This window comes from Vipera berus (genome assembly GCF_964194415.1).
Source record: "Vipera berus genome assembly, chromosome: 2".
Taxonomy (NCBI): Eukaryota; Metazoa; Chordata; class Lepidosauria; order Squamata; family Viperidae; genus Vipera; species Vipera berus.
In genome coordinates, this window is record NC_138203.1 from 250,910,784 (window position 1) to 250,929,835 (window position 19,052).

Consider the following 19,052-nt stretch of genomic DNA (forward strand, 5'->3'; position numbering starts at 1 on the left):
TTTAAGTTCTCAGTGTTAAAACTTTTTGCATTAAGGAAAAGGATCTGAAGAATTTTCTATTCTTTGAAGAAGACCACTGCAACATTGGAAACCCAACTTTACTCAATCACTGGTTAGGGTTAATCAGGGAGCTTTAAGGAGAAGGTTGTAGGAAGTGAGGCTAAATACTCATTTTCCATGTGTTAAATCCACACATGATCACATGTAGCACTAAGCAGACTGCTCCATGTAGGGACATATCAAGCTTGTTCAAATTTTTCAGTTGCAGGAAAAGGCAGGTGCCACCTCTCTGGTTGAAATTAGTGATCAAAAATAGCAGCCACAATGCCTTTTCTGTGCATGTAGTAATTGCTCATTTTATAGGCTGCTTAGCAACTTGTAATTATTCCAATGTGACACTTAGCTGTTTTTATAGGTTTACTAATTGCATAATGCTTTGTATCCTAAGTAGTCATCCATGAAACAAAGGTGTCTTCCCATTTAAAAATGGAACAAAGCCACACCAGAGGATTTTGCTAGCCCAGGAGAAAGACAAAACATGCTTACTCTCCCACCCCTACTGTCTGTAGTTCACACATAGACATATGCAGGTGCTTCCTAGAGCAAATTTTGGTAGGCAAATGAGGATATAGGAGGGGTAGAAAAAGTGTCTAATTCGTGTTCCTCTATTTAGGGGATGATCTGCTAGTAGAAACAAAGTTCTAACCAAAATTATTTTAATTTTGTTTTAAAAATGTAATTCAGGTAGTGCTGACACTGCAGTATATTTTATGTAGTTTGTTTTGTGTGGTATTAGCACCAAAAATTACTTGAGTTGATACTGCCTTACTGAAGAAGAACAATTCCTAATCGAGGATAGTATCCCATTTAAGAGGATACTACAATTATTCTTAATACTGCCATCTTTCCTAGGCTACATTGAATACTCAAGTTACCTTGATAAGTTATATGTTTTAGTGTCAGAAGCTAAACTAGTTCCTAGGTCCATTCTAGCTCTTTCAAACTCAAACTTACATTTCTGGTTTCAGTTTCATGACTGAACCAGGAAGGAAAAGTCAGGGTGGAGTATGCAAACCTAAAACCTGAACAGTTTTGATCACATAGTGCAAAATGACAAGCTTAACGTTATGCTTGTCACTTTTTGAAAGTTTTGAAAGAGAGAGAGAGAGAAAACCCAGAAGTCACATAGGTGGGAAGAATTGGAAATGGTTAAACACAAATAATTTTAGATAGTTAAGAACATTTTAACAATATAGTAAAACACAAAAAATACATTTATATATAGGTGAGTTTAAAATGGACACTGAACTATACAGTATGACAATTTGTTTGCAAGAGAAATCTTGCCCTTTTCATATGATTTCGATGTCTTCCATAAAGCTTCGTAATTCTGGGCCAGGTGAATTAGAACTAGGGAACTAGATGTAAAGCCATACTGGACTTAATTCTAACTAATAGAGAAGAAATGATAGAGGGAGTTGAAGTTGCCAGAACCTTGGGCGAAAGTGACCACATCATACTGGAATTTAATATAACGCAAACACTAACAACAGAAAACAATCCAACCAGTGTCTTGAACTTTAAAAGAGCTGACTTTAACAAACTCAGAGAGAACCTAGGAAAGATACCATGGATGAAAATCCTAAAGGGGAAAACAACCCAAGAAGCGTGTGGAACTCTGAAAAATGCGATCATAAAAGCCTAGACCAGCACAATACCGCTGAAAAAGAAAAACAAATTCAAGAAGAAACCAGCACGGCTGCACAAAGATCTCTCGGACAAACTGAAAGACAAAAAGTATAAATACAAAAAATGGAAAGAGGGGCACGTAACTAAGCTGATTATCAGCAGACAGCCAGAACATGCAAAGATGAAGTCAGGAAAGCAAAGGCTCAGAACAAACAAAGACTTGCAACAGAAATCATGGATAAGAAAAAAAGTTTCTTCCAACATCTTAACAAGAAAAAAGTCAAGGAAATCGTAGGCCCTCTAAAGAGAGAAGAGGGCAAGGAAATAACAGGCAACAGGGAGAAAGCAGAGCTGCTTAACTCATACTTTGCATCAGTCTTCACACAAAAAGAAACTATAGCCCAACATATAAAAATAACCCACTGCAAAAGAAAATTAGAAACAAAAATTAAGCAAGAAAATGGCAAGAGAACATCTATCTGACCTTGACAAATATAAATCACCGGGGCCTGACAGATTACATCTCGATGTTCTGAAGCAGCTGGCAAATGTTATCTTAGAACCATTGCACCACATCTTTCAAAAATCCTGGAGCACTGGGGAAGTACCTGAGGATTGGAAAAGGGCTGATGTGGTTCCCATCTTCAAGAAAGGGGGAAAAAACAAAAACAAATGGACCCAGGAAACTATGGACCAGTCAGTTTAACATCGATACCTGGGAAGATCCTAGAAAAGATAATCAAAAACAGATCTGCGAACAACTAGATGCAAACAAAGTTATAACTAGTAGCCAGCATGGGTTTGTTAAAAACAGATCATGCCAAACCAATCTTATTTCATTCTTCGATAAAGTGACTAAATTAATAGACCAGTGAAATACTGTGGACGTAGTGTACTTAGACATCAGTAAGGCATAAATAAATAAATTTGATAAAGTAGACCACAACCTACTCCTTAGTAAGCTAGAAAAAGGTGGAATAGACAACATCACCACCAGATGGATCTGTAGCTGGCAAACCGTACTCAACAAGTAGTCCTCAATGGTACTACATCCACATGGAGAGAAGTAGCAGTGGAGTACCACAAGGTTCCATCTTAGGCCCAGTACTCTTCAATATCTTCATCAATGAGGGAATCAAATTTGCAGATGACACCAAACTGACAGTATGCAACACCCCAGAAGACAAACTCAGGATCCAAAAATATCTTGACAGACTTGAACAATGGGCCCAACAAGATGAGTCAATGTGGATAAAAGCAAAGTTTAACATTTAAGTAGGAAAAATCAAAGGTACAATTACAGGTTGGGCAAGATCTAGCTTAGAAACAGTAACTGTGAGAGTGACCTTGGAGTCCTAGTGGACGATCACTTAACCATGAACCAGCAGTGTGCAGCAGCAGCCAAAAAAGCTAATACAATCCTGGGTTGTATAAAGAGAGGCATAGAATCAAGATCACACAAGGTATTAGTATCGTTTTATAAAACCCTAGTAAGACCACACCTGGCATACTGCAGCTAATTTTGGTCACCATATCACAAAAAAGATTTTGAGAGTTTGGAAAAAATTCAGAAAAGAGCAACAAAGATGATCAAAGGCCTGGAGACTAAAACATATGAAGAATGGCTGTAGGACTTGAGTTTGGCTAGTCTAAAGAAAAGAAGAAATGGAGACATGATAGCAGTATTCCAGTATTTGAGGGGCTGCCATAAAGAAGAGGGGGTCACATTATTCACCAAAGCACCAGAGGACAGGACAAGAAACAATGGTTGGAAACTGATCAAAGAGAGAAGCAACCTGGAATTAAGGAGAAACTTCCTGACAGTGAGGACAATTAACCAGTGGAATAGCTTGTCCCCAGAAATCATGGGCGCTCCATCACTGGAGATTTTTAAAAAGAGGCTAGACCACAGGTCTGCAACCCGCGGCTCCGGAGCCTCATGCGGCTCTTTCAGCCGTCTCCTGCGGCTCCCGGTCCTCTGCCATGTGCAGTCCAAAAAAAAAAGTGGGACTAAAAAAGTTCAACCAATCAATTCAAATATGCAGGGTAGGTGCATATCTCGCCTTGGCTCCACTCTTCAGTCAAATCCTGTTCTGCGCATGTACGCGCATGTGCACACATTTTTTGCGGCTCCCAGTTTTTCCTTTTGTGAGGGAACCGGTTCCGAGTGGCTCTTTCACTGTTTCAGGTTGCTGACCCCTGGGCTAGACAGTTACTTGTCTGAGATGGTATAGGTTCTCCTGCTTGAGCAGGACGCTGGACTAGAAGGCCCCCAAGGTCCCTTCCAGCTCTATTCTATTTATTACATTTATTGGCTGCCCACCTTACTAGTAAAGAGGTAACTCTTTACTGAAGAGCATCCTTCTCAAGATGTTTAGAATATAGAAGCAATTATAATACATTAAGAATAGTTGTTCTCACCATCAATAACCTTAATAATCTTTTAACTTTATGCTGTAACTATTGTAAACATTTCTATTTTAGGAGGTTAATTAATCCAAATGTTTGTCCCTATTTCAGTATAAAGATGCCGGCAGTGTACATTTTTTGGGTGAAAGACCCCAACGTCTAAACTGATGCATTTCTTTTCTAGATTGGATTAAAATCCCTAGTTAGTTTCTTTTGTTTTATAATCTTGCTCTTTAACACATACCGGTACCAATTTTATTTTCCTGCTTGTATCTTTCATTAAATTGGTGAAATTTTTTGCCTCAAGGATACTAAACAATATGATCAACACATATCAAAAGGATGTGAGTTAAGGGCTATCCTGAACGTTGTCCCCTTGTTCTGTTTTAGCTGGCAGTAGACTGGAGATACTCTGCAGGAATCCTTAAGGGAAATATATCTCCCATAATTTCATGTACCCAGTTTCGTTGATACATAATGTGCTAGTAAAAGCAGATTAAAAGGCAAAGAAGAAGATATTACAAGATGAAATAGCATACAGGATGTCACAGATAGGGCTAAGAATACTTTGCCCTCTTCTCCATGATTGGCTATAAAATAGTTTTGTAATCGTTTTTGTGGATTAGATAATCTCAAGTGAGGTTCCACAAACCCAGCTACCTGGTCTGTCATTGCATTCTATGAAATGATCAATTTCATATATATCAACAGATTGTAGTTAAATTGTTACTTTGCTTAATTGTACAAGGTGAAGAGCATCATATTTCAAATTCTTGTGGAAATATTCAGATTCACAATGACAATAGATGAAAATTATTTATAGTCTAATTCATACTTGAGGGTTCCAACTGATTGAATTCTTCTTATTTAATTTAATTTAGAGTTAACTTGGTTTATGAGTATTTTATGTTTGGAAGGTTTGGTGGATTACATATCAGATTATTAGTTTTCTCTAAATACTTCTGCCGCATTTCTTCCTTGGAAATGTTCAGAATATAATGTAAATACTTCATCATGTTAATTCCATTCCATGAGACAAAACTAGAAAAATGTCTGAGGCATACAGCAAATGTAGGCAGCAAAATACTCATGTGCTATTATGAGTATTTTACCACAAGTAAAATATTTGTGGTTTCACACATCTTAAGCCACATCCACACAGATGGTTTGCTTTGCTCTCGCCCTTCCCAGAGAAATAAGAGTAAGACATGACATATATTTTGCTGCCCCACAACCTGGATTTTCAGTGCACTCAGAATGGATATGTCCTGACTACTTGCTATACAACTTCAATATGTGACATTGTAAGGACCATAACAGGTACTTTCCTAAGCTCAACCAATCTGTGAAAGTTCCCCTCCAGATGACATGCATAATGCTTAGGTTACTTTATGCACTTCACCTTTTGTTTTCTTTTTACTTTTGTATCATGTAGATTATTGAAATTTGTTTAAATTCCTTAGAACTTTGGGTTGACCATATTCCTACTCAAAGGCAACAAAGAATTAGTGTGTTTAATCTCTTTGTTGCCATCTATGATAATCTAATATTGACCATCAAAGAACTGACATTTGAGGAAGGGATTTTGGTGTGGAAAGCTGTAAGTTACAGCTTACAGGAGCCAGGGATTCCTGGGTGCCGGTATTTTAATCAATCAAACAGTAAGCCTATATATTTATAGTATATCTTAATTAAAACATCACTTCTAGAATCAAATTCCTAAAGCAGTGTTTCTTAGCCTTGATAGTTTGAATATGGGCAGATGGGATTGCTATTGGTAAGTGATGTGGTCACCTGACACCTTACATCTGCTTCACTTAATGGTAGAAATTCCAGTCCAAATTACCATTGTTAAGCAAAAACTATCCTTAAATATAGTTAGTAAAAAGGTAAATGAGTGAAAGGCATCAGATTAATGTTGGCATGCAAGTATTTTTGTTATCTCAGGCTGATTTCAACAAAGTAATTAGGATTGAACATGATTAATAATGGAAAAGGAGATCATTAGAAAATCCCAGTATGAGATTTGGAAATTTAGCAGCACATTTTAAAAGAAGATAGTGGCAAACCATTTTTTTCCTATTGCCAAGAAAATTACATGAACAAATCTATGAAGCCATAGGATTGAAGTTCAGTGATAAAAAGATAAATATAGATAAAAGAATAAATAGGTTATGTCTAGTAAATCATACTATATATAGGTAAAGGTAAAGGTTCCCCTGCACATGCGTGCTAGTCATTTCCAACTCTAGGGGCCGGTGCTCATCTCCGTTTCAAAGCCGAAGAGCCAGCGCTTGTCCGAGGACATCTCCGTGGTCATGTGGCCGGCATGACTAGATGCCAAAGGCGCATGGAACACTGTTACCTTCCCACCGTAGTGGTCCCTATTTTTCTACTTGCATTTTTACGTGCTTTCGAACTGCTAGGTTGGCAGAAGCTGGGACGAGTAACAGGCGCTCACTCTGCTACACGGCACTCGGGATTTGACCCGCCAAACTGCCGATCTTCTGATCGACAAGCTCAGCGTCCTAACCCACTGAGCCACCGTGTCCCATATATACTATATATAGCCCATGTTTATTTCAAAATAAGCGGGTAGATTAAGAATATGGTGAGAGCTTCAATCTGCTTTTTTTCCTCTACAGTTTACCCATCCCTCCCCCCAAAAAGACAGTGCCACACTCCATGTACAATTTTGGATTTGTAAAAATCTTGTTTTCAAAATACTTTGAACTGGCTCTCTTTTACCACAATGGAAAGGTTGACGAATATTGTTTCATGTGGTCAAGTTTTAGTGCTGAGTTTAAAAATTGATTTGCTTGCTCAATATAAGTTCGTAGGTTTTTGTCTTCTGCTTTTTTTCCTTTTCTCTCTCCTTTATTTGTTTAATAAAATATATTTTATTATATACTTGTACACACACAAATGCTCACATTATATACAGATGCTGATTTTGGAATAAAAAGTTGAAGGGGGAGTGTACACGATGTAATTGATGAAGACATTAAGAAAACCTTAATATAGCTTCTTGAAAGTATGATAAATGTTTTTCATGTTATCCAAAATACTGAAATTTGTGGAATTTAAATTAGGTCTGAGCTGGTTAGGGAGGGGGCTGTTTTTGTAACTGAATATTTAACTAATTCGTACTGGGTTTGCTTATCAATTGACCTATCAAAATTTGCATATTACTCTTACTTCTTGCTGAAAGCATATTATGCTTCATTTGCTAGAATATATGAGTAATAGTGAAAAATTGATATGTATGATTTACTACATGTCAGTTTGATTTACCTCACTTACCAATCATAGGTCAACATAGAAAAAATGCATGTACAGCCATTAATCTTTTGTATAGATATTATTAATCATGTGTAGTTTTTAATATGCAAGGCATTTCTACTACTGATGCTAAAATAATTTTAATCCAACTCATTATTATCTCCATTTTTTAGATGGGAATTGATCACCAGAAAATACAATCTAACTGATCCTGGGCTATAATTTGGGTAGTTTCTTTTGCTATTTTGAAATATGTTTACCAGCAGAGTTAGTGATCTTTCATTGTCGCTGAAATTCTTATAGGTTTCAGAAGTAACTTCCTATGTGCCATTGGAAAGAAATGACAAGCTATATTCATTTATCCTGATTATTCGGATTGATGCAGAGTCATCAGTATAGCTCATGAGTGCTTCCTGCAACATATTTAAGGATTACATTTTCTAAGAGTACATGAATCTATTGTCCGAATGCTTATATGTGCTAAGTAACTAGCATATTTGTTTCAAGGTTCTGGATAACTTGTAGGCAGCAGTACCGTACTGAAACCGTTAATTAATAATTCAGCCCTCCTTTTTTGCATTAAATAACTGAATATTCTTTCTTGAGACAGATATTTTGAGAATTTTATTTCCCAAGTAGCAAAAGTGTGTATCTGTATATGCTGGAAGGAGAATTATTCTTCTGCCAGAAGCAGACGTTCCAATTTTGGGCCTATTCCATTGGCAAAATCCCCATTTTAGTTTTATGCCAGTTCATGAAGGATGGGATCAGGCCTTTATTTGAAGCTGAAAGCACTTGATGTGGAAACAGGAAATGCACATTGCTAACCTTCTAGAAATGTGTGTGACTATTTTCAGTCATAAATCAGTTTCCCCCCCCTCCTAAACAATGATGCCATTGTACTCTTCATATCTGATGAGTTCTTGAAATGTTATAGTAAGTCTATCTTCAAAACATTATAAGAGGATAATCAGCTGCTTTAGAAGGTCCCCATCTGGAGTATAGAGTTCTGATGTTTTCCCTTTCTGAGATAGCTCTCACATTTCATCATCTGTTGTGCAGAGATGAAGTGCATATGAAAAGTCAGTGACTCTGAATCCATCTGTTGTTATTATTTTCCACTGATAATTGGCTTGAACAATGAAATGTCTGTGTCTGTAGCCTTTGAAACTATATACTCTGTTTATTTTCTGGAGGTCCCACTCTCCTCCCTCAAAACTCTGGACCTTTTTTATTAGCTTTATTTCCTAACAACTATATAGTCAGTTGAGCTTTTTTTGGAAATGGTATTTTGAACATTTGAATCTTCTTACAGATATCTTACCACACACTTAAGAGAGTCCTGGGTAAGAAGCCTTACAGCGGAAGAGATAGGCAAATCCAAAATACAATGATATCTATCTAGTGTGATTTATTTCATTTTCCTGATTCAAATATTAATTTGTATGTAACATCTATTAGCTTTGAAATTAGAAACCACCTGTAACTGTATAATATATTCAATTGTTTTGTGTTTGGTGTGATATTGGATTTTGCTAACAGCACTTCCATTAGTTTACCGAAAAGTCAGTCTCTCTCTCTCTCTCTCTCTCTCTCACACACACACACACACACACACCAGCAGAAATGCCTCCATGGGGATAGAAAAAAAGCTCTTACGTAGTGATAGACTGATTACATTTTGCTCTGTATTTTATTTGCATCCTGATTAGATTTCTTATCTGCCACCTTATTTTAAAGGTCAGTTCAGTGCAAAAACAGTGACCAGTAGAGGTGTTCCTGGAATCTTCTTGGTAAGGGTTTTAAATATGGTTTGTTAAATATTACTTTCCCAAAATATCAGGGAAATAAATTCCAGCTTCTGAATGCAAGAATGGTTTTAAATATTGCTGGACCCAAATAATATTTCCAAATTCTCCACCACATCTCTGGTCAGTGAATCAGGATGGAAATTTTCCTCCAATATCTTTCAGAAAATGGAAAAATTCTCTGATAATTATTAAGGGTAAGATTCTCCATTTGGGATAACTGTAATATTCCTACTGAAAAAAAACCCATAATGACAAAAGTTCCCATTATGTCCTGTCTTGGAAGGAGCTTCCAGAGCCCTGGATATATGAGTGTACAATGAAAGACAGAATATTTGTGCACAAACAGTTCTGGCTCCCAAACCTTCACAGAATTTATATCCATGAATTAGCAGGAGAGCCTCTAAAATAAACATTAAAATGCATGTGTAATAAAGCCACTAAAATATACAATGAGAGAAAACTCCACTTCCTACTAGCACTGATGATATTACCTAGTTTGGATAATGAAATGTCTGCAAGAAAACAACCAAGCACAGAGATCACCAAGGACCCCTCAACTGTATAAAAGCACCCACATTTTGGGGGATCAGTGGAGCTTCCATTGATCTCTAGCCTTTTACATGAAAGCAAGTTTCTTTTTATTCAATTATTTGTTTACAAATAATGGTTAATAAAAATGTCCAGACTGTTAAAATTTGTCCTTATGAAAATATATTCTCATTGGAAAGTTGTGGGCTAAATAAGCAGCTGATACAATTGGATTTTCTCTGCTCTGCTTCTCTGGCCTTTCTGCTCATTGTCCCCATCATGATCTCTCAACTAGAACAGGTTAGGAGATAATGTAGAGTGATGGAGCAGAGGGTGGGAATCTATTTTGCTGGCAGATGCTATTCCTTCAGGGAAATAAACAGTTTGATAGAATCCTTGTGTTTTGTTTTCCTAAAAATGTAACAAGAAGTTCAAAAGAACATGTTCCTGAAAAAAAAAAGTTGTTGTCATCCCCAGTTGCCTACTCAGATTAATCTCCCTGAATTACTTTCAGCATATAATAAATCCTGTAACTTATTGTTGATGTTGTTGATATTATTATCTACAGTATTAAAATTGTACATCAGCAAATCATGCAGACTCCTTGCAGCTTATAACAAAATCTCCAAAGTAAAGAAAAATGGATTGACTTAATCCACAATCCTAATATACTTCCTCTATCACAATGTGCTTATAGGTAGATCTCCGGGTTCGAAGAAGACATACTGTTGTGCATTTTTATCTATTGACATAGAGGGGGCTCTGCAGTCCTAGCCTGAAAGTGGAGGATCCAGCACAATGTAAACACTGGGCATACAGAATACAGAATAACAGAATCGAAAGGGACCTTGGAAGTCTTATAGTCCAACCCCTTGCCCAGGCAAGAGACCCTATACCATTCCAGACAAATGGTTGTCAGATATCTTCTTTAAAAACCTCCAGCGATGGAAAAATGACAGCTTCTTGAAGCAAGCCATCCCACTGATTAATTGTTCTCACATAATCTCTCATAACTGTAATAAGTGTGGGTGTTTTGCTGTGATGCAGCAGTTTTCTGTCAGTTTTTGGTAGTGCCTATCTTCAAAGCTGGTGAAGGCTTCAGAGTAAAGGGCTCATCATTGGATTGTGTCACCACCAGTTTCCATGGCTGGATATCACAATGTGGCTGGGTTTCCTTCACATTTACAGTACTTCTGTTCCACAATTCATCTTCATCTAACAATATGAGTAACAAAAACTTAATAAGGATGGTGAAAAATCAATTTTCTAAGAGTCCTTGAGAAGGGATGCATTTTCCTGAGCTTCTGGAAGGTCATTTTCAAGAAGACTGGTTTGACTTCTGTCCTGGGCTGTTCGAAGCATACGACTCAAGAATGAAAAATTCTTTTTAGCCTCTGCTTCCTTCACCTCATGAAACATGCCACTAAAAAAAGAAGAAACTTAAACTATAATTTTTTTTCTTTCCCCGTTTGAAAAATATGTAGATACAAAGATTTTTCTAAACAAAAAAATGCCACTCTTTCAAAATTGTATCATTTTTATATTGAATCTATTGATCAAATGTCAAATTTTCTTTATATATAGATGATGAAACTTAAATGCTTTGGAAATACACGTACAACATTATCCTATCGAAGTTAAATCAGGTCAGAATTTTTCGTTTCCAGAGGGCAGCTAATGTGTGCTTACAATTTGATTTCTATTTGGTATTAATTCCTGTTGAATTTATTTCATAGAACTGAAGAGTCAGGAAAAAACGCCCAATATATGAAACTGTGGAAAGGAACAGAAAATCAGAATTAAAAGTATTCACATAACTTAGATTTAAGTATTTCCTTTTCTTACCTCAGTCCTTTATTTGGTTTACTATTGCTTGCTTCCTTTCCAAACTTTGCACAAGGTTGCTTAACCTGAAAGGGAATAAATAGCATGATGGATATATATGTATGTAGAATCAATAGAATTAAACTTTGGTTGGATTTTGCCCATACTGTTTCAGAGCAAGTCACAAAGAATCTGAGTCATATGTTTGTTTTTAAGTATTACATTTTCTTCCACCTCCTTTACCACCAAGTAGAACAGCTTAATAGAAAGTAATGGATTTTTTAAATATATATAACGGATGCCGTTCTGGAACATTTTATGCAATAAAAATAATTTTGAAAGAACACAGCTTGAGCATTAAAATTGTTACTTGCTGATTTTGAAACAGCTAGCAAAGAGGAAGAAAAAAAAATCATGTTTTTTTTTCCCCTCCACATATTTCAGGGTGTAAGTTGCAAAGTCCATTTTTGGAAATAAACAGTATAGTTGTCAACACATTTGCTTGGAAAAAAAAGTTTTGAGTATATCACAGAACTACTTTTAAAGTAAGCTTGCTTAGCAGATCAAAACCTATAATTCTGATGAATTTGAGGTTTAATTAGAGAAAGTATTGCTACCTACAGGTTTTTTTCTGCATGTCTGTCTCTTTGTCTTCTACTGCTTTGAAAGGTGTGTGGGTGAGGAAATATTTTCTTTTGTAAAGGCAACTCTCAATTTAGTACTTAATATTATTCCTATTTATTAGTTGCTATTGCTGTTCTTTAAGAAAGGATTGCGTGTAGCTGTGTGATCTTTCAGCCACCATCTCTATTAAACAAGCTGTGCAGCTTGGGAGAGATCAGGACAGGTAGAATGCACAGCAGGCGTCTGATTTGAGCCAGTTACTCATTTGCTGAGTGTTTGTGTTTATGCAAAGGGGCCTCTTCCTGCATATTTAATCTTAGAGTAAGGCAGTGGCTTTTGTTGTGTTTAGACCACATACCTTCACTTCTTCCTTACACTGCAGCCAATGTTGAAGCAGAAAAAAGTCTGGATAGTTAGAAGTGTGCCTATGGTGTTTCAGGATTCTCAACTTTTCTCACTTGGTTGAGAATTACTGCTACAGTTCAAAGCTTCTTCATTAATGGGTAAGTGTATGCTGTGAAATGCCACTTCTTGTCCACTTCTTAACTAACTGTTCAGCATTATTTCTTAGTCCGAGTTTTAAAAGAGCCTTAGTTTTAAAGAGTTAGTTGTAGTGGTTGTGATTGCAGAGTTTTCTGTGTTCTTCCCTTGCACAGAAGAATAGCAAAGCCTAACATGGCTTTTTTGGAAGCTGTTAAAGAACATATTTAGCCTGCTTTTTTCCCCCCTGATATGTAAGTTGTTTGGATGATGCTTTGTTTCTCAAAAACTTTAAAATAGTATGCAACATAAGTTGTGGCTTTATTCTCTCTCTCTCTCTCTCTCTGTGTGTGTGTGTGTGTGTGTGTGTGTGTGTGTGTGTGTGTGTGCATGCGCATGCATGTGTGTGCGTGTGTGTGTTTCTGTTTCTGTGGGAAATTACAGAAGGAATCTCATTTTTGTATCCTCAGTTAGACTCCTCAATTTTTAGTAGGGATTTTTTTAATGTGCAGTTTGTAATGTTTCTTTGCTGATATTAATAGCTCACTAGAGATGTTAACTCTGATGCAAGCAGTAACAGAGCTACAGCATTGGAAACCTGTATGTACAGAGGACAACGGGTGGAGGAAGATAACATCGCTGTTGCTTCTTCATAAGGGGCAGAATTTGCATAATGGCATCCTACTTTTAACTGTTTACAAAAGCCAATTTAAAGATCGCTTGCTGTTGCTTTTAATCAAGACAAAAATGTTGCAGCATGTTATTTTATCAATTGTGTGACAAGTCCATTTCTAACCGAACCTGGTTCAGAAAAGAATAAAAAAGGAACAGGGAGACAAGCTATGACTGAAATATCTTAGAGGATGTTAGCTGGAAGCTTCCTTTTAAAACTCCAGATTCAAAGGAAGATTGTTTTCCTGTTGTTGTTTTTAATGACAAAATGAAAAATAGCTAATCTTTAGCGCTTTCAGTGGCAATATATTCTAGGTTGGTGAACATAGAGATATTACTCTTTGGATCAGAAATAGGTGTTTAGGTTACCAATTAACTATTTCCTTCATCTGAGTGACTCTTCTCAAACAGAAGAGTGTGCTGTTCTACCACATGTTGCAAGTGTAAGGATCTGAATAAAATTGCATCAGTGTTATTAAAATGTGTAAAGACTGGCTGTTGTTTTTTTTTTGAGTGCAGAATAATACACAAATTCAGGAACATTTTATTAACAATAAGATGCCTAAGTTTTTTTTTTAATAGCAACATTGTAAATAGCCTATCTAATTGTAAATGTATTACTTTTATAGTCTCTTTATGAGGAAAAAGCACCTCAGTCAAAGCGCCTTATGTGATTAGCGCTATTGTATTCTTAAATTTTGATTGATAGAGATAATAGTTTTCACTTAAAAATACAGACAGGTACTTTAACTTTCCATGACAATAGCTATTTGCATTTCTTTTATCTTTTTGTTTAACATTTGTGGGGGTTGGGACAGATTTGATTATTAACTCTTATTGCACACTGTGGTAAATGCTAAAACAAAGCTTTTGTTACAATTTCAAAGGTACAAGAGCAAATATTGTTTTTATTGCTTCGGTGTTTAAAGGCAGTAAAGGGATACCTCAAAGATAGTTTCACATGACCACAGCCAAGGTTATTGCTTTGCTGGAAGGTAAGAGAATAATCTGCCAATTCTGGAAAAAAAAATTCTAGACTTCTATGTTATGGGTATCCTGGAAGCAGAAGCAAAGTTGCCAGAAAGACAGGAATATTAGAAAGTTCTTCCTTGTGTAACATCCTTCTTCCTCCTTAACATCAAGAGTGAAACTGTTAAATTCACTCGAATTTGAAAGTGACAGGAAGGGAGGAGGGTACAGATTTGTGCATATTGGTAGAACAATAAAATGTGTATTATGTCAAAACCTGAGAGCAAACTAGAATTTTTATGTTAGAAAAGACGGTATTGGATATGTCAGCAAATGGATTTATTATATCAGATATCACATACACTGTAAAGCTGAAACCTAAAAGCTTATATCATACAACTTAAATTGTATCTTTACGGATTAAATTAGAAGTCTTTTTTCCCCTCTTGCTTTAAAACCTGTTTTAATTTTAATAGAATGATTTAGTTAACAATTCTAACAATTGTAATGGGATTGAAGATGGTATTAATGACTACAAGAGAAGGAAATGTTGAAGAAGATTTTGTTACTTGATTTCCTAAGAACTGTCAGATAGGAGTTTTGCATATCTCTTGATTGCATCGTTGATAAATTTTAAAGAATATCTTTTGATCTTCCAGGCTTCCACCAGGGTGAGCTCTGTTGTATTATATTAAATCATAGAAAATAAAAACTCTGCTAGAAAAAATACCTTTTAAGGATAGTTCAGTGGTTGCACTATAAACAAGATTTATATTTAAGGTTTCTATTAGCTGTTATTATTTATCAAATAAGATGACTTAATCCTGCTCTGAAAAATATCACTTCAGATTAGCACAAGAACAATGTAACGTATTTTTACTTGGAAGTAAGACAAAGTGTGACATATGGGATTTGCCTCTCATTAAAATTTTCAGGATTACAGTTTAAATTTGGATACAATCTGAAATAGATTGCTAGGAAATGAGCACAATTAAATATAAAACAGTACTGATGTCACTGAATTACACTATTATTATACTTTATATGAAATAATTAAATATTTTAAATGTATATTTTTATTGTTTAATACCATTGTTTTATTTAGTGCAAGCATCCAGTACTGTCACATTTTCAAAATTACAAAAACAAAGGAGAGAGTAGGTCATTTCATTTTATCATTGACTTAACTGAGAGAACAGTCTGCTATAATTGGGCAAACTCTTCAGCATTGCAATAATTTTTCATGCAGGTTACTCTACTTAAATGTGGTTCCTTTGAATTTATGTAGGAGAATCCCATTTTATTATATTTTACCTTTCATTTACATTTTATCCTTTCAGTATACGATAATGTGCTTTTATAAACTTTATGTACTTTACATAATTTTGCATTTAAATAATTTTAGCATATTTTAGCCATTTAAATAATAATAGGTAGATCTTGACCAAACACATTTGGATGTTGCTAATCATCTAGATTCATTTTTATTAAGAAGGAATGGAGTCCTAGTGGACAATCACTTAAATATGAGCCAGCAATGTGCTGTTGCTGCCAAAAAAAAGCCAACACAGTGCTAGGCTGCATTAACAGAGGGATAGAATCAAGATCGTGTGAAGTGTTAATACCACTTTACAATGGCTTGGTAAGGCCACACCTGGAATACTGCATCCAGTTTCGGTCACCATGATGCAAAAAAGATGTTGAGACTCTAGAACAGGGGTGTCAAACTGTTGGCCCGTGGGCCGAACGCATCATGAAGAAACCGTGTCCACCCCATTGCCATCAATGGCGAAAAAGCTCCGATATGTCATGTGATGTTGCGAGCTTGACATGTCTGCTCTAGAAAGAGTACAGAGGAGCAACAGAGATGATCAGGGGAGTGGAGGCTAAAACATATAAGGAACGGTTGCTGGAATTGGGTATGTCTAGTTTAATGAAGAGAAGGACTAGGGGTGACATGATAGCAGTGTTCCAATATCTCAGGGGTTGCCACAAGGAAGAGGGAGTCAAGCTATTCTCCAAAGCACCTGAAGACAGGACAAGCAATGGATGGAAACTAACCAAAGAGAGAAGCAACCTAGAACTAAGGAGAAATTTTCTGCCAGAACAATTAATCAGTGGAACAGACTGCCTCCGGAAGCTGTGATTGCTCAACAAGTTTTTAAGAAGACTAGATAGCCATTTGTCTGAAATGGTATAGGGTTTCCTGCCTGAGCAGGGGGTTGGACTAAATGACCTCCAAGGTAACTTCCAACTTTATTGTTGTTGTTGTTAGTCCAGTAGCTTTTGAAACAATTTATGAAGTTATCCTTCTGAACTGTTTGCTGGGATTAGGCTTCAGGAGCGTTGTAATCCTGTGATGGTTACAATATTTGTTGTTCAGTGTTGGCTAGAAGGATATTCTTGAGGAAACCAATTTTTAACACTATGACCATTGGCTTTGATGCTCTATTTTACATTTCTCCCTTCTGTTGTTTTATACTGAAAACTGTTCAGGAAACTTCTCTAAAGCTTTCTTATGAAGAGCCATGAAACAGTGATTGCTATTTGACCCCAATCCTCTCCCATCCATAAGTCCAAGGAAACTATTACTGCAATCCTTTTTTATGTTGCCTCATTAGTGGGTTGTTTTCTAGAACGTAACGGTGCTTTTGCAAGCTATGTCGGGTTTTCCAGTTTCTGAGTAAGTTTGATCTGGTAACAGTTAGTCATACCTAAGTCACATCATATAAAGATTACTACAGTATATAGGACCCTGCTTGTAGGAGTATGTGGAAGCTACAATCATTTCAAAAGGTAGCCACAGTCACTGTGAGTTGTGTGTGGGGGGGCACGAAGGGAGGCTCAGCCAATCTCAATGTACAGTATACATGGTTGTACTTTGACAATAAAGGTTCATTCATTCACTACTAAAAGGTGCCCAATATAAGGATTGTATTAACTAGCAATTATGTTCTATGTTCAAATCAAGAACTTTAAGTTTTAATCTACAGACCTGAATGATTTGCAATTCTACTTCTTATTGCATTATGTAATTGTCCAGTTATTAAAAGTGTATCTAGTTTGAGTAAACTAAGATACACTTTTACATACATTTACTATCGGTCAGTTGCATATCCTTATTCCTGTTATCTAATTAAAAGAGGCAAAACAAAGCTTTGTACTAAAAAGGTGGGGTATGAAGGAGATACCAAGGAGAAGGTGATAATATGCAGGTATTATAATGTGCAAGTATTATTAGAGGAGGCCAAGCAAGGAAATTCTGTCAGGCAAGAGGAAGTCAGCTTACATCGTATTAGATATATTTTCAGTGAACTTATAGAGTGGCTCTTGTTCAAGTGTTCTGAATTGAAACAATTGTACAGTAACCAGATTAAACCCCTTGATTTTTATAAAAAATAAATTTGTACCTGAAATTAGTATTGTCTGTCAAATACCTTCTCCTGATTGAAGTCAAGGTACCATTATTAGTTTATCTTTGTGGCAAAAAATAGTGTTTGACTTATTAGAATTAGAAAATTGCGGAACATTGTGTTTTTTAAAAGCTTACATTCCTTTTGCATAAGAGAGAATGAATAGTTTACATAAAAGGATGGGGATATAATCAATTTGTTGTGTAACTCAAAGCAATAATAATAGCTATAATAAATAAATAATAAATACATAATCTGCGGAGGGTTGAAGAAAAGCAACAACAAAAATAAAACCCGGTAAAGATAAAAAAATGAAAGAATAAAAAGATAAAAGAATTAGACTCGATACATGGATACAAAGAGATGAACCCAAAAGTAGCCGTATCTGTGAGAACAAAGGAATCAGAGTAATATATTCCTTAAATGAAAATAAATGGCTAGCCAGCAAGATTAGGAAACTTTGTGCTAAAGAACAAAGTGGGTCTCATCTTCAGAGTTTTTCTTTGCTCCCAAAGACGGTTTTGTTTGCTGAACAAAGCTTCTCAGCGGCTGGTACTGATAACTGTCTATCTTGTGACAGTCAACTTTTATTAGCTCTCTCTGAAAATCATTCACCATTAAACACAGTTGGATTCATTTGTTATTTTGTTTACATTTGCTCTTGTTAATGGTGCCAATGAAAATATCTTTAGTGTCGCCACTAGTTCTGATCAGCCAGACTCATTGTTGTATCCGTTTTGTCCTCAGGGTAACAAGAGTGACTTTTGGAGTTTGCTGAACCTGAAGATTGCTTGACAGAAGCTTCTGAAAAGGTAATTTTTTAAAAAAAAAAATACCATATTTTTTCTTACCTGGTTTTTATTGCATTTTACCTTGCTGGTCTACTTGTCCATTAAAGCACTTCCTCGCACAGACATCTACATTCTTTAAATTTCCTGAAATTCCTATTTGAATCTAGGAATAAAATGAGCCTGAGAGCACCAGTATGATAAAAATCAAAATTAGTAGACTGTCCTACAATTGTGTTAAAACTATACTTATGCAGTGGAATGTAGACTTTTGCTTGCCTGGTAAGCAAATTTAAATTTGTTATGAGTGATGGCAGAGTCTTTTCCACTAGAAGAAGCATTGAGTAGGATGATTGAGTTGTACTCCTAAAAGAAATGCCATTTACTCATTTCAAGCCAATTTACATAGGAGTGTAGCCTAAGGTTGAAATCCAAGGAAACTTTGAGTCAGAGAAGCTTTGATTTAAATCAACGAGTATTAAGATCCCAAGTTAATCTGGTACAGTAGGTTGATTCCTGCGATTCACAGCTATTTTTAAAAGTACTTGATGAGAACTAGAGTG

The 19,052-nt window shown here is 36.0% G+C and overlaps 1 protein-coding gene across 18 annotated transcripts in view; it reads left to right on the forward strand.

The window, feature by feature from the left end:
- Positions 1-19,052, forward strand: part of FOXP1 (forkhead box P1) — a 678,799-nt gene that overhangs the window by 294,685 nt on the left and 365,062 nt on the right. For 16 of the 18 annotated variants that reach the window (XM_081321542.1, XM_081321537.1, XM_081321532.1 and 13 more), the window contains one exon: positions 18,449-18,513. The gene's annotated coding sequence lies outside the window, so the exon portion shown is untranslated. Of the gene's footprint in view, positions 1-9,120; positions 9,174-11,303; positions 11,366-18,448; positions 18,514-19,052 lie in introns of all 18 variants that reach the window. The other 2 variants (XM_081321526.1, XM_081321525.1) reach the window with 1 other exon arrangement.